Here is a 16,285-nt window from a genome sequence, read left to right as displayed (position 1 = left end):
TTTGGTGATCAGTCTGCTCGCATTAAATCTAGTTAAAGTGGGTACCAACATCCGTCGAAGCTGCCGTCCAATTTCGTAACGTTCGAGAGTTCAAAGCCTCAGCCGTTAATTATTAACAAAAACACTTCTTTATGAGTTTGTTTACCGATTTCATTTTAACGATTCGTGTAAACGCAGCGTAAGTGCGTAAGCTTCATCATTTAAACTGTCTCGAATTAGTCGTTTGTTGATGAGGACAGGAGCTGCAGTAGGGAATACATACCTAAAGAAAGTGGCCCGGTGTTAATACACCTAAAGAAGATAAATCGAAGGAGCGGCTCATTATACGTCTTACTCAACTGTGTGCCAATTAAACCCGTTGTTGGTTTAACTTTATTACGGTGGGCTAAGTGACATTGATAAATTCAGACAGCACAGGAATTCTGATTAAAATATCCCGGAAGAATGGGGCAAGAGCAGTCGGCATTCGCGGGGTGACATTTTTACTTGGCGAGTTACGTCTCTGTTAAGTTTTTTTCCTTTTTTGCTATTTCTTGGCATCTGTTGTGTGCTGCTTCAGCTCTCGACGTTCATTTCGTGGGTATTCACATGTTCGTTAATTTCTCTCTTTTTCTTGTTTTTCGCATCTGCTAAAACATCGGTTTGGTATATTTTTTCGCGGAAAGAACAGGACTCGAAAATACGCCAACAAGAAACTGGTCGTGATGTGACAGATATCGGCGAGAAGTGGTACATATTTAAAGATTTGATGTCACTTCAAAAAGAAAATAAGAACGTATTTATGAGGTATCGGAAATCGGAATGGCGCTTTTGTTATTTTTACGTCTCACTAAATTTATCTATTTCCAGTTGAGCATGCGGTTGATGCGGGTTCTGCTTCACTCTAAAACCATATGACAAACATAATCTACAGGCTTTGAGCGTTTCTGTTTTGAATGGACCAACGACGACGTCTCGAATCCTTTAAATCTGAAATCTGAACTGACGTTGATGTTGTGAGAGCTCGTCAAAAATAAAAAGAGGAATCGAGCGTTCTTCGTCTCGCAACCCGGCCACGTTTTCGCCGATGGCCATTCGGCCGACGTAAATAAAATGGTTTAGTTTCTTCCGAGTTGCGTGCGTGGGGGTTTGAGTGTTTTTTGATCGTCTTTAATTGGGTGAAATGACTGGAAGTCGTTTTTTAACGATTTAAATGTTGGTTGTTGTCGTGCACAAATAGAAAATTGCCACCAATCAAATCGAATTATGTAACTCGTAACGCGTGTGGGAAATTTTGTTTTTGTTTATTATACGGGAGCACCCCTTCCATTTTATTGAGGTAAGGGTTTATTGGGATGGTGAGTGTGGCGATACTCTAAAACCCGGATAACGTGTCATCTCTTGGCTGATCGTAAAGCGGAAAGTGTTTTACCTAAACTGTGGGTCCTTGCAGTCATTAGGGACCTCGTGATGATTGGGGGATATACTCGTACACGCTTGGTACTGCAATACGCCTCTAATAAATGAGGTAGACGTTAAATTTTATGTTACATATTTTTTTGTGGAGAAAATGCGGCTTCGTAAAGTTGTGGAGATGTTTGGTGAATCGTAAAATGAATACCAATAAAATTCGTGTCCAAGTTCATTGATCTTGCCTTTTTCGTAAGCTTAAATGAATGAAGATAACGAATCTTATTGATCCAATGTGTTTCCAATTTTAAGTTCATTATCACATGAAACTTGCTAGGAACAAATGAATCGTTGTTTACTAAAGAGTCGAAGGTTTTTCGAGTGGAATTCCGCGATACGATCATGACTTTTTATCTGTATTTTTTGTAGATGCTTTTTTTGCGGATACTACCTTGAATATTTTTGACCGTAATAGACTTTCCGAACGTTATTGGAATTTATGACGTTGTTATGATAAGTAGAACAACTTTAACGGCAACGCGAGGGGTAATAAATCCCTATTTAAATAATCTTATGATTAGTGCTTCCAAAAAAATAAGTTTTTTATTTCAAGTCCCGAAAACCGGTTGAGAGGATAAAGAGTCTTCTAAAGAGTATCAAGGATGATGCGCCTGGAGTAGCATTTTTCAGACGACAAACTAAACTTTATTTTCAAAGATTTCAACAGAAATTTAAATATGTAAAATGATCACTCGTAAGATTAGTTTAGACATTGCGAAACCTTCCAATGACATTAAAGTGCAGCTGTGTCGAACAAATACATAATTTTCAGTTGCAATATCACCGTAACTTGTTATGCAAAATTTCTGTTATATTCCCTTGTATTGTTGGTGTTAAATTTTTTATGGCTATGTAGTCAACAGCAGTCTGCGTCATCGTCATATCGACGTTAATCCAGATGTTTACATCAAATTAAAATATTAGAAGGAAAAAACTTAAAAACTGTCAACTGGTCTTCGCAGAATTCTTTTTGTGGTCAAGTTAAAATACGGAATTATTTTTATGTAACGAATATTTTTTGTTGGCAAAACTTTCAAAAAGTTCAATCAAACGTAATTTTTATGTCTGCCTCAGGTCATAAATAAATTTATGACATCACGTGACAGATGGGAATTTACAGTTTCGTGCAACTTTCTGGGCATGTTCCGTACAAGCGTCATCATGGGTTTTTCGCATTAATTGCTGTTAATGAATCTTTAATGGGGGCCAGAGTGATTCTTGTTGGAGACCATGAATGACTAAATTTTAGCCGGAACCGTTAACAACTTGAAGTGCAATAAAACATGTCGTAAATATTAAAAAGTGATACAGCTATCAGCAGACGTTTTGAAATTGAAATTTCACTATCCATGCCACCGTAGGTTGGTGTTATCAACCTGCTAAATTGTGTATTTCCATTGAAATTGAAACAAGTGTGTTGCAGTCGGTTTATTTCAACAATTGCCCCCTTAATTTGGTGTAATCGCTGCCGTGTCGAAGATCGGTGTTAATTGGTTAAATGGGCCACGTAGTTAATTAATTGAATCTGTAAATTTCGATTTCTGTTGTCTGCACGGACGAACCCGAAAAAAAAATAAAATAATAAAAATAACGATTGACAATTATTGTTTAAATTGTTCTAAGTAATTAAACAACCGGTTTTGTATTGTCGTAACAGGTTGCTTGTTTTTTCGATTATATGCTTAATGGTTGCATTCCAAGGTTCTGTAATTGTTACGGTAATGCTAAATACGCGGTGTATATTTTTTTCAATTCACGCTTGGACGATTGCAAAATTCCAGAAGTTGTTGCGGTTAGCTTCGCATTAATTTCAGATATAAACTCGGAGTATTTCTGATTAAAGTAATATTGAGCTTCAAGGGATGCACGGAGAATTTTCTTCGGTGCAAGACATTCCTTCCGTGGCGCATGGAAAGTCGATGAAATTTCGAGTTTTCCCCGGAACGCATCGGTGCGGTTTAATTATGCACTTTTATGTAATATGTAGTTGGTCGGGGTCCCGTAATGGTCATCCGTTACGTCTTAATTGCCTTGTTTATAATAAGGAACGATCGACCTTCCGGCCTGCTTCCTTGGACAGTATCATAGAGATAAACAAATTAATGGTTTGGTAGATTTGTAAATTCTGTTGCTGTCTAGTTTTCGGATGTTTTAGGGGTGATTTGCTGCCGCTACATAATTTTTGCGAATCTATATTGTAATCTTAAAACGGCGGTTAAAATATGGCAGCAGCTGGCAAGGCAACCATTGTAATGGAGTCACGCACAATGAGATGGTTAGTTAATATTTTCCCTGCATACCGACATTAAAGGAAACACGCTCCTTGCTCGTATGAATGAAATGGCGTGATCCCAGCTTTGGCATATGGGCACTAACTTAGGTTTAACGCGTAATAAATCAAGGGAGCCATTTTGGTCCCAAGTCCTTGCGATAAATTCGATCGGATGTGATAAATATCATCGGGGCTAAAGTGGTTGATTAAATCCCATCGACTTCCTAATTTATCTAACCGAAATAATGTTGTTTGGAGTGTTTGCACAATAATATCGGAAAATATATAAAGAGAAAATTTCGCGGGGACGACGTGAAACAATTTATTATCGTCATCCTTCGACCGTCGTGTGTAGTTTCTTCCAGAGCCAATTTGTAAAACTTTGCCGTTCAGTGTATTATCGATTCGGGGGTGAATAAGAAAACAAGCAATAAAAATTCAAATGTATTTTCGTGTATTTTTTTTTCCTTTCCCATCATTATTGGCCAGTTTGTTTGGTGGCATGTAATTAAATTGTCGTTAACGTGTGTACGACTCCCGAAAATCGTTGTTTGTATCATAGAAAATCGTTTTTTATTGTCGACGATAACCGTCCGTGAATATTTTGTCGGTTTAATTGAGAATGGATGAAGCAATTTATGCGAAACGTGAGATTGGCCGCGATACACTCGCTTTGCCCTATTTCTATCAAATGGAGGGTTAAATAGGGTAAAAGAAACTTCCGGTTGGAGCAGATCAATAAAAAGATGAACTCCGGGAAATATAACATCCTCAAATCTAACACAAAGGGATTAACCGTTCCTAATCAGAACGTCGACGCAAAAATGTTATTTCCGACATCTTTCAAAAGAAAAAAAAAAGCATTTCGTTAGCTGGGAAACAGATGCAACATGATAAGTTAACCCCTGACAGTCACATCGATCGAACTAAATTGAATAGAATGTAAATTTTGGTGCAGTAAATTAATTCCGAAAACATGATGTACAAAATAGCCAGAAAATGTAATAGAGAAAGCTGTATGCATTATGGTTTGATCAGCAGAGACAAGTGAATTAATAACTAATAATTGATTAATTAACTGAGTTAATTAATACTAATCCCATCGGGTGTTTGCAAGCCAAGTTTGTGGTTTGCACGTGACGTAAAATGTTTTCTACCAGTCGCTTGGTATTATCGAAAATCGTAGGTTATCGTCGTTCATGCAATTGTAAAATGCAGCTTGCTTACCGATAAAAGATAAAATGGAGTTTACCACTCTCCTGGATGTGAGTGTCTGGCAACTTATGTGTCGCGAGTGCAACATGAAATTAAATTGCTTTTAGGGAAAATTGCGGAGCCGGGAATGCAATTCAGGTAATTTTATATAGGCGGATGCACTACACTGGATTACCATCGTTTCCCGGTTTATCCCGGCGCCTCTCAAATAAATAATAAATTTCCACACAATGTGTGAGTTGGAATAAGTTGTGTCCTACGACATTAGCAGGCGACATCAATATTCATCTTGGCCATCACGTAATGCAATGTACGTTCTCTTTGATCACAGGAAATTAGGTTAGAATGTGATACATATTTATCGTGGAATTAATGGCAAACTGCATCCAGACGCTAGCGAACGTACAACGGCAATCTGGACACCCACCGATAAGCCATATAAATTGTGATACACGATGAGTTTAACGTCTGCATAGTAACGAGGAGCTTGTGCTGTTATACATAGATACTTTCTACACTGCACGAATATAAATTCGAATAGTTTAATAACTTTACCGGCAGCACGAAGCGAACACAGGTTTAAAAAAACGGCACAGATAGAAAATCGATTGATTAAATTTGATAAGTCTGATTTATATTGAATTGGAAGCAGACACTGGAAACTTCCTGGAATAACCGTTACAACCCTAAAATTATATTTATTGCTGATGGTGGAGTCTTAAATCATCGTTGCCTAGTCTCGGTTCGGTTAAGATAAAATTCGAGGTGTCAGAAATCGATTGTTGTCAACTGGTGGCAGATTCTTATCCGTTGCTCATCCGAAATTGATAATCTCAGCTAATTGTGTGAACGTAAACATTTGATCTTCACCTTATGCATACCTGATGATTCACGCGTTTTCATAAGCAAGAAGCTGGTAAACATTTCAACCACTAAATCAAATAAAACGTTTTAATAACATAACTTCACGGTGATAACGCTTAGAAATGTTCTTAGTGCGTCTAGGTGAGGTACGGTGAAAGATCACTTTCAGACGTCAGATTAGTTGACAGTGGAGTGGAACAAGAAATGTGCATTTTAACTTGTTAAATGTTCATCGTTCCTTTAGCATTTTATTGCCGTTCTGAGGGAAACTTCTTGGAGTTGGCAGATTTTGGCGTTTTCGGGATTATCGTATTTTGTAGCATTGTGTTCCATAAATAACCCATTTACTTGGTAACACCATTTCGGTCGATACACTTGTATCAACAATAGTAAAACACTCCACCCAAGAGAGTTCGCCGAAAAACTCCGTCCCCGTCTGCGTCTGGACGCAATAAACCACTTGTGGGTCATCAAAGCGTCGTTTCTACACCCCTTAACACGTTTATAGTTATTGTCATTAGCATACAGAAAGGCGAATTAACGAATGAAAAGTTTGCTAACAATTAACGTGTGTGTGTAGGAAATTCAGATTTCATTAGACAACAAACGAGTTCGTGCACAATGCCGTAGCGATAACGATACAGCAGCGCCGACTGTTGCTCTCATTAGGAGGGGACAATAATTAGTTAGAAGAGACGAAATCCGACCCTAAACAAGGCCAACCTCCGACAAGGAATCACGACAAGAAACCGAGATGAGTTAATCCTTTTCATGTACAGACGTCTGCTTGCACACAAAAACCATGCGGCGAAGTAGTTCAGCCATGAAGGGATGCTTCATAAGAAGCTTAATTAGTTCCGATTGAAAGAATTTAGGAAGATGGAGTTACATGTATCAGAGATGTTTTGGTTTCATTTGTACAACAAAAAGTCGAACGGTTCTACTTCAGTCGATTCGATAAGCGACTTGTGGAAAACCGCGAAAGAGTGTGTTCACCGTGCTTTACTAAATCTGGTGGTCACAGTGAGACGTTGGAATTTCCAACAGGAAAGTTTAACGTCTCACCACTGTTACTACATATGTATATACAATAACAAAATGGGCATCTTATCTAGAACATGCTGTTTTAAAAGTACGAGTAGTATTGAATTCGTTTTTTTGGGATAATTCATGTCATTAGTGACCGTTAATAGTAGGTATAAGAAAGGTTGCCTGAACTTGTTGAATGAATAACCAGTGAAACAAATCAGTCTGCAGTCGAAAATAAACGACTTCAGGATATTTGGGGCACCCGGTGAGGTAATTCCCAGAGAGTTGGCCATGATTTTGAAAAAATACGGTTTATAGTGAATTCCAAAAAGATCCGAACTATCAAAGTTCCGTCAAGTTGTCACACTGATTATTATTGACAAAGCAGTTCTAGTACTTTTCAATGTGCTTGGTTGACCACACTACAGCAATACAAACCCCGCCAAATTTTTATGACACAGTGTCAATTACAATTTGTCAACAATTTGAAAAAAATGGAAAAACAAAAGAGAACAGTACTTAAAGCCAGAGAAAAGCAAGCAATTGACTGTTCTAATGAGATTTTCTGATTTTTCTATTTAATGTTGCATGCCTTTTTAAAATTTAAACAACCCAACAACAGCCAGAATAAATTTTGATCTGACCGAAATTTGACAGAAACATCTAAATCATACATAACCTCGCATAAAATAAAGCATGGTACACTTTCAATCAAAAATTGTGTCACATCTTTCAGCCGGGTGCATTAGCAATAATAAATTGTGACACTTGACAGCACGGATGTTTATGGAATTCACTATTGATAAAGGAAAATGAAAGTACCTTTTCATAAGAATAAAAGTACCGCGTTAGCAACAATTACTGTTTGAGTTGGCAATAAAACTATGGTGACTTTTTTGCATCCCTGTTGGTTAAATTTGTCACATAACCGGAACTGACGTGAATTTGATAGATTGCCGAAAATTAGGTTATGTGTGATGCGAAGCAATGGTTTATGGAAAAATGAGGAGTTTTAAAAACAAACAAGTTAGAGCGAGGAAGAGGTTTTTTTTAAAGGGGCTGCTCCAAATAACTCCAATTTATCAATAAAAGATTACAAAAATCAAGACGATGAAGTTTGAAATTTATGTCAGCTGTCAATAATGGCAATGAAACAATTTCAAGAATTTTTTTTATTATCAACTCAAACAGCAATTGTTCCTCATGCGGTATTTGTTGTGTAGTTCTTTTTGATAGAACAAATGCTAAAAAAAAAAAACCAACAAACAAAACACCGGTTTGGAGAACCATGCATGCTTGACTTCCATTCCTTGTAAAACCACTTTTTAATATTGTTTTGTGACACCAGTGCGGAAAAGGCTTTATTAACGAGTATACAAGTTATGCACTGTTTTTTCTGTATAGTGTTCAAAATTAATAAAAAAAATTGTCAATGTTAAAATGACAAATTAATTTAAAATGTGAAAGTTATAATCGTGGTGGGATTTTTTAAATTAACAAATAATCAACAAAATTTTCCAGAACTTATACGATATGATTACATTTTCATAACGCGTGTTCAAAAAATTTTTGTGGTCAATTGGCCTGGTATTTGCTTCTGTACCTATAGCATAGTTTTATCTGTTGCCAAAAATCTCTTGTGGAAACGGACGACCATCAATACGTATTTCAGAAACCGCTGAAAGAGTTATAAAATGAACTGAAAACTTATCACAACAAATGAAGCTATGATCAAAATGAGATTATGCATCTGAAGGATTTGTCAACTGACAAAAGTGACTTTCGTTTGAAAAAGAGAGACGTAACCCCGCGGCCCGTTTGATTACACAATTATTTAAACACTCGTTAGGTACAAATTACGTGAAAAATTGGGTATACAGCCTGTCCTAGAACTGCCTCGCCATAGAAAACAGGCATGTGCCGATCGCAAAAGGCACTCCAAGACGATTAAAGTAAATTTTCCTGTAGCTCACATAAAGTTTCCAATTTCACCAGTCACAGAAGCTCGTCTTCAGTTATTACTAAAAAATCAGACAGATCGCTAGACAGCAAAAATAATTACATATTGATATCGCAACAATCAGCGAAAACTTTGCTTGGAATTTTGACTGCCAAACCCCGGCAACGCAAAATTGCGGTCATCCTACGTTGATGCTGCTCAACTTTGATTGGTCAAGTCTTTTCTCGATTATCGCTTCAGATATGACTTTTATCTTTAAAATTCAGATTATCACATTTACCCAAATACTCTCTTTTTTCTCTGGGGAGGCAGTTCTGGGACACCTGTATACGTATATCTGGGGAGAGGATGCTATTTTTTTCTCAGTGTTTTGTATAAATTACATCTCAGGAAAAATCATTAATTTAATTCTCTAGATATATGTACATATAATATACTATTTTTTCAAAAGCTTTCATCATTTACGCAACTTCACGTGGAAGTAAACATTTAGATTTGTGACCATAATACTTGGAAAAACTTGTTTTGCGTTTAAGAAATGTTTCTTAGTTGTTTGTATATAAATTCGCATAATTGGTCCAGGAGTTTAATTTGGATACAATCATTCCGCCCGGATGTGTCCCAATTAAACAGAATTCACTGTGTTTATCCGACTTTAGTTGAAAGATTTAACTAAATTTTCATTATAATTTCCAGTTAATTAGTGTAAAATTTATACCAAAAATAATGAAACTACAAATGTTATCATAAACCATTTTCCGTTGTTTTCGTACCGGATAATGCCTCAACCGATTGTAATGCTTTTACAGAGCATTTTCTTTCCCCCCGATCCATTCTCGCAAGCGACTGTTGTTTTTCACTTTAAATTTTGAAAACGAACACTCGTTCATTAATTTTATGTTTTTAATGCAACCGCCATTTTCCTGTTAGGTGCATCGTACGGAACATCGCTTCTGCATTTTCCGGTTCATTAATTTTAGCAAGTCGCACACACATTGTACACGAGGCGTGCATCTTTTAACGAACAACTAGTCAATGTATAACACGAGCAAATTCAGTGGTTTACTCTATATGTTACTCTGTTTTATGACAAAATAAAACCACTATCATTACAGTGTTTGGAAATTGCTTTCAACGAAAGATGTAGCAAGTACAAAATTTTCAACGGATACCTCTTAGCTAAGCTTTTTGTCTCCTGTGCTACGCTGTACTAAATAAGAAGTTATACAGAGTGTTAAGGAAGTTCACGTAATAAATTTAATCATCAATAGAACTATTTAAAATAAACATTTTTTTACATGTTGACCTTTTTTTAATCGCATATTTTTTTTTACAATTTGACACTTCGCTCATGGGATAATCATCCATTGAAACGAAAGAGTGAGTGAAAATATTTTTGTGTGGTAAAAACTGTACAGTTTTTTGAAGAAAAACGATCGCTGTTCTAATATACCAAGGGAAACGATAATAATTTGCGCTATAAATTCAGGAATGTTACTTTCCGTTTATTGTTGTAGGCACAATGTTTTGACATACCGTATTGGCTGCAGAAGGTACTGACATGTTTTATATTGCATAGCTTGGATGGTGATGAGTTTATTTAATAGGCAGATGATCCTGGTTCCATTCGATTATCGAAAATAAGACTAATATTAAAGTTGTATATGTTTTTCTTCAAGTAACTCTTGTGATGTCCTCGAATTGTATTAGAATGATCAGAACAGATTTCTGCTTGTTCCTCGATGAGGTTTACCTGAAACATCATTGTATTTTGACATGACGGTCGTTATGGTGTCGAATCGTGGTGCAGTTCTTCGGCGGGGTCTTCCTTGTGTCTTTCCGTTTTGTCTGCCGATTGAAAAACGCCGTATTTGGCGCGGTCACTGACGCAAGCGCCATGTCCTTGCAAGGTCGCGCGCGCAGTTCCCCTTTCCTCTCCGTCAAGTCTACGCTACTACACGGAACGGATTCCCACCACCACCTGCCAGGTAAATGTGTGTAACACGAGAAATTTTGATTCATGAATTCTTCCACGCTCGATCGCCTTTCGGGCGCACCGGCTTTTTGTGCAATAATACATCAACGGGGAAGCTTTGATGTTTTGTTTGACGAGCCTGTCGACGGGGGAATTGTTCGGAAGCGAACACAGGAGCTGTTTACTTAATAACGAAAGAAAAACTTATTATTCGCGAGCTGCCGGAATCTTATTTAATTTTCAGCAGGGGATGGGGCGCTTTTACAATAGATACTTGGATTAATTGAATTTTATTAAAGGATTGTTGAAAGTTACACTCGATTCGGCGAAAGGCCGCAGTTTGAAACTAATCAAGTAAACAGGGCAAGGGTCAGTGGTGCGTTCGTCACCGTTCGGTAATTGTTTCTATAGGACAATGCAATCAAGCGAAACTAGTTTGTAATGATAAAATACGTAATCTTACTACCATCGTGGTATTTAAGATAGTTGTTGGAGTTCAAATGCAAGGCTCTAAAGTCGGCTTTTGTCAGTTTCATAAATAACTTCGCAGTCTACAAACAGACTAGATCAAGTCTCGAGATCGCAAGAATGATAATATTAATTGCAACCATTATTTGCACTCAGGAACACTTCCGTCTCCGCCGTCTCCCCACATCACGTTTTCACGACCACCACTTTGCCACTTTGGGTATTACCAAGGATATCAGTTTAATGCGATGGCTTTCCAGACCCGAAGAAACATGTAACATCGAGATTTGTTGTTGAAATAAAATAATGTAAAATAAGGTTTTATGGGACATATGCAACCAACGTTACACTTGCGTATGACACTTGGTATTTTAGTAAAAAGTTTTTCCTTGCCAAATTAACGATAACATTATCTTAGGATGGTTTACGTCGTTTTCTGTGTTTTGTATTTTGTTTTTATTTATGCTGGTTGTAGCTCACGAAATAAAATAAGCTTTCGGTAAAATAACAAGGATGTGGGCAAAAAATCCGTGCCTAGTTGGTTGGTGAATTTTGAACGGGGGCGTTTTGGAATTTGATGCCGTTGGATAAAAGCGGAGATGAAGAATGGAGCGTAGGTGGTCAAGTCTCGGGGCGTTATTTTTTCTTGTTTCGTAACAACTTTCTATAACTGGGTAACCGATAATGGTCGATATCCTCACAGGACGGGAAATTTTGGGGTTGTTCGACGATGAGTGTTGTATAATATGGAACGGCAACGGTGGCGGTTTCAGCTCTGGCCGCGTATCGAGGTCAGCGCTCCGCCGCCAGCTATCGACCCCACGTTAACTACTGTTCCTCATGTCTTCGCCCTATATTTCAAGGCTGAATTATGGATTCCGCGGTCTGTAATTGGAAATCGCGCTCATGTATGCCCTAGGATGTGCCTTTGATACGCCGACCGAACTATTATGTGTGTCTTCTGAGCAAGATTTAACGAGCTTTTCGATGTAACCGAACCGACATGCTTCATCGATTTGCGGTTAGACGAGTTCACTCCGGCGCGAACTTTTTTCCTAAAGCATCCAAGAACTGATTGTTTAATTGTTACGATGAATTAAAGTTGCAGAAGTACATCAGCGTTGATACGGGTGGACCATGCATATTTCACGTCAGACTCTAAACATAGAATTTGCGACCTATCTGAATTTTGTAACAGCCGTGTCGGGTTAGATCTCGTAATAAAATGTTCCTTGAAAATTCTCGAAACCGATCGAATCGAATTTTTATTTAATACGAGAGATTCCCGTTCGTTGTTTCTGCGAGGATTTCTGGCAAAGAAAATGGGGGAAGACGCGAGATATCAGTTTAATCAGTTCTGTGTTGCGATTCTCCAACAGTTTTGCCCATTCATCACACAGAAAGAGAAATATGTTGTTGGGAAACGAGTTTATTCAATCTGTTTTGTGATTATACGATTTTAGTGTGTCAAGGCGGTGATAATCGAAAACGGGTGTTCATGTTGGGTATGCGAGGGGATCGTTCGATAATCGGAGCGTGAGTCGAATAGACCACAGCATATTCTTGAGCATTTAGGAGGTAATTATTAATGAGGAGAGATGAGAAACAGAAGCAGAGACGCCGCAAAAATTTCATCCCTAGTTCGTTTCAAACATATTAAATTTTGAGTTTTATCAGGCAGCACTTAACTGAATAATTGTGTTCTGTCGTTGTTTTGTAACGTGAAAAACGACAAGTACTTTATACAGAAAACTGAAAAATTCCATTTTGGTAATAAATTGCGGCTGTATAGTGTATTGTGCAATTTATATACGCCTTTTGCGTCACTTCCACTCTTGTAATTTATTAATCTAAATAACTTTAATTCATAATCATCATAATTTAGGTGCCACGTTACATTAAGTTGTTTTTCTATTTTTAAAGTTTTATCGGTGTCTGACTGAATTGATAAGGTGTGTAAACTTCATCTGTACCAAGGACTCTCTTTTATTTGCTTTTATCCTTTGCTTCATCTAATATTTATTCCAAGAAAGTCGAACAGGTTATTCGTCCAATCACTATCAACAATGAGTTGAAATTATTCACTCGTTAGATCGTCTAGGTAAGAACGTCGCCTGGAAAACTCTTCTCCTGTTCTAATCAAATTAAGAAGAGCACTGAAGGAAGCTCTATTTTCTTTGACAAAAATTCGTAGGTCAACATCAAAGCTTTTCGAGTGCCCTCTTTTAGACGGGACGAGTGACGATGAAGGTCGATCAAGAGCATTGTTGAGGATTTGGTGTTGTGCATCTAGCAGCTACTTCCGTCTCAGAACTTCCCAGACCTTTTACGACACGTCACTTTCGAAAAAAAAAAATCCATGCGCCAGTAACCCTCCCCGATTCCAAAAGTCGGATTATTCGCCCCAGAATCAAATTTAAACTTACTCCGAAAACGTGTCCTATGTCCCTTTTGTATATGCGGGGGTTGTGCTGTGCGAATGGTGTTTGAATTTAAACGAGTTGATAACGTTAACGTTTCGTGTTTACTTTGCTTGTTTATTGTGATATTTACTTTGGCACCGGGGGCAGTGTTTTACATAATATTTGTAAAATGTGTTGGTACAGATGTAGGAAATATCAAGTGAAAATGTTCGCGGAGGTTTTTATGAAGCGTACGTAATTCCGAAGCGAGGTTGCTTCATCTTCGGTGATATTTTCACGATTTACGATCACGTTTTGTAAATCAATCATAAAAGCTGAATGAAAGTTCACCTAAACGAATCTAGTGCACCGATCGGCGCAACGGAATTATTTATAGGTCTAGTCACGTTTTTGCATTCTACCAGTGGAAGTCCGTTTTCGTTTTTGTACTTTTGCTATTCAAGTTTTAATTATATTTACTTTGATTTGTTTCGGTGCATACATTTTTTTGAAGTTGTAAATTTTTAGCCACAGTTTGACCGTTCGGGAATTGTTCATACCGGAACTGTAACGTTGGCGCCCTCTTCCGGATGGTAGTTTTATTGATTCTTGCAATGGAGAGATTCATACTGCGCCGAAGAAACGTTAGTTTAGATCTACGGCATAGATGGCGCGGCACTGATGGTTGAAATAATTTACTACACTACACATTTCATTTACTATTTTTATTTAGACAATAAAACTAGGGATATTCTGGTGTCTCTCGTTAACATAAATTTTAGATATGAAATTTCCAATCAAATTTTATTTTTCTGTGGATGATCGCCACACCTGAATCTGCTGGCGCGTCAAATAAGGTCACCGAATTAATAGATCTTTCGAATAGGGAATTATAATAAAATCGTATAAATCAAATTTACGATTTGGCCTTAGAGAATCATGCATCACGATTGATCGACGGGTTCGTGAATTTTCCATTTCACGGTATAGAAAAAAACTCAGATTTAAGAAAACTTGACATAATTCAAATTATAACGTTCCGACAAATCGGTGTTGGATGCGAATATTTTGTGAGAGTGCCCTGGATAAGTTTTTAACGAAGCGACATCCGCGAATTGATTTTTCTTTTTTTTTCTAATTAATTTTTTTTTTGCTTGGAACCGTAGGAAAGGTCAGTTGGATTAAAAACTGTGGAAGATAAAAGTGGATGTCAAAAAAAGCCGTGTTCCAGATGTTGTGGAACAGGCTGCTTAATTAAAGCTGAACGGTGTTGGACAGCGAAACGGATGTGGGCTAATGTTTAGAGGAATTAGGGGATTTTTTTTGTGGCTACGGTGATGAGAGGAAAAACTAGTGGCGCCCAACGTGAGGCATTAAATTCTCCCTTCGCAAAGTCGATTTTTCATCTTACTATGTTCTTGCATTCCGTTCTAAACATTGTTAAGTTTTATAAAGCAACAAAAACCGTTCCGTTGTCAAAGTGAACAGGCAACCGGGCTTATTTCCAAGCGTATTACTTTCGGTTCATTCCTGACTTTACCGGCTTTTGAGCGCCAATCTTGTAAGTAAATCTTGATTGTGGAGGGATAGAGAAAATGTTTCGCCGCTTCTCTGTCAACCTGAAATTTTAAATTGAATGTTATAACGGGAGTATTGCGTTCGGACAAAAAAATAATGTGCTGATTCCAATCTGTGATGTCATTTAAGATCTACATTTGTGTTGGTTGACGGTGTGTCATTTAATTTGCAGCCGGACACAAACATGTGTTGTGTAATTTTTATTTTAATCGAATCGTTTGACTGGCTTTATTGTGTTTTTTGATTAAACTGAAACTAATCGATTTTGATTGAATTTGAATTGTGAAGATTTGAGCTGGCCTCACCGCTTGAATCCCGTTGAAGTTCTGCGGTCCGGCTAGAATTTCCGCTCATTAAAGAATTCGAGAAGCTTTCTTATGCTATCCAAACCACTGAATTTAATTTCCTGCAAAACTTCAAAGTACTATTTATAGTGCATCATCATTTGTAAAGCTCCCATCGTCCAGCGCCCGAAACGTTCTTGTTAGAGATAACAAGGTCCGGGAGGAAAACTTGCACAGTACGCTCTTTCTTGGTAGATCGTCTTTGAAAACGAACCCACCATGTTTGTGCAGTTACTTTCCACCCTGAAACAATAACACTCGGTGGTCCCGCGTGCGCTTTAATCGCAATTTGCAATTTAATTCGGGCTTCCGGTATGCAGATTCCTCTCATTATGTGGCAATCTCATTACTGGCATGCCTCGCCAACGTTTAAACGTCAACTCGGAATCGGTGTTGTAATTTTTCTTCTTTTTGTTTCAGGTGAGTCGAGGACGGGACCGCTCCATAAATAATTGCGTCGACAATTTAAAGAACCCTTAAGGTCAGTCAGGAAAGTAATCAGAAGTTTCGTACGAGCTCTAGTGTGACCGTTATTGTTCAACTCCCAGAGATGGGACCTTGGTGAAGGCGCATTCTCATTTGTTTTCTGCTCGAAGGCGAAAATGTTATGCTTAAAGTTTTCGTCTCGTCTCATCTAAATGTAAAATAGATCTTTTTTATTGCTGATATCTCGTCGGCTCCATCTATGTCTTGTGTATGATAAGAGTTTAAGCTGTGATAAATTGCGCG

The 16,285-nt window shown here is 37.7% G+C and overlaps 1 protein-coding gene across 15 annotated transcripts in view; it reads left to right on the top strand.

Moving 5' to 3' along the window:
• The window catches only part of Liprin-alpha (PTPRF interacting protein alpha), an 80,717-nt gene that overhangs the window by 3,117 nt on the left and 61,315 nt on the right, over window positions 1-16,285 (top strand). The window lies entirely within an intron of this gene.

This window comes from Tenebrio molitor, chromosome 7, assembly GCF_963966145.1.
Source record: "Tenebrio molitor chromosome 7, icTenMoli1.1, whole genome shotgun sequence".
In the NCBI taxonomy this organism is placed as follows: domain Eukaryota; kingdom Metazoa; phylum Arthropoda; class Insecta; order Coleoptera; family Tenebrionidae; genus Tenebrio; species Tenebrio molitor.
Note: the sequence above shows the minus strand (reverse complement) of the source record. Positions and strands in the feature narration are given on the sequence as shown.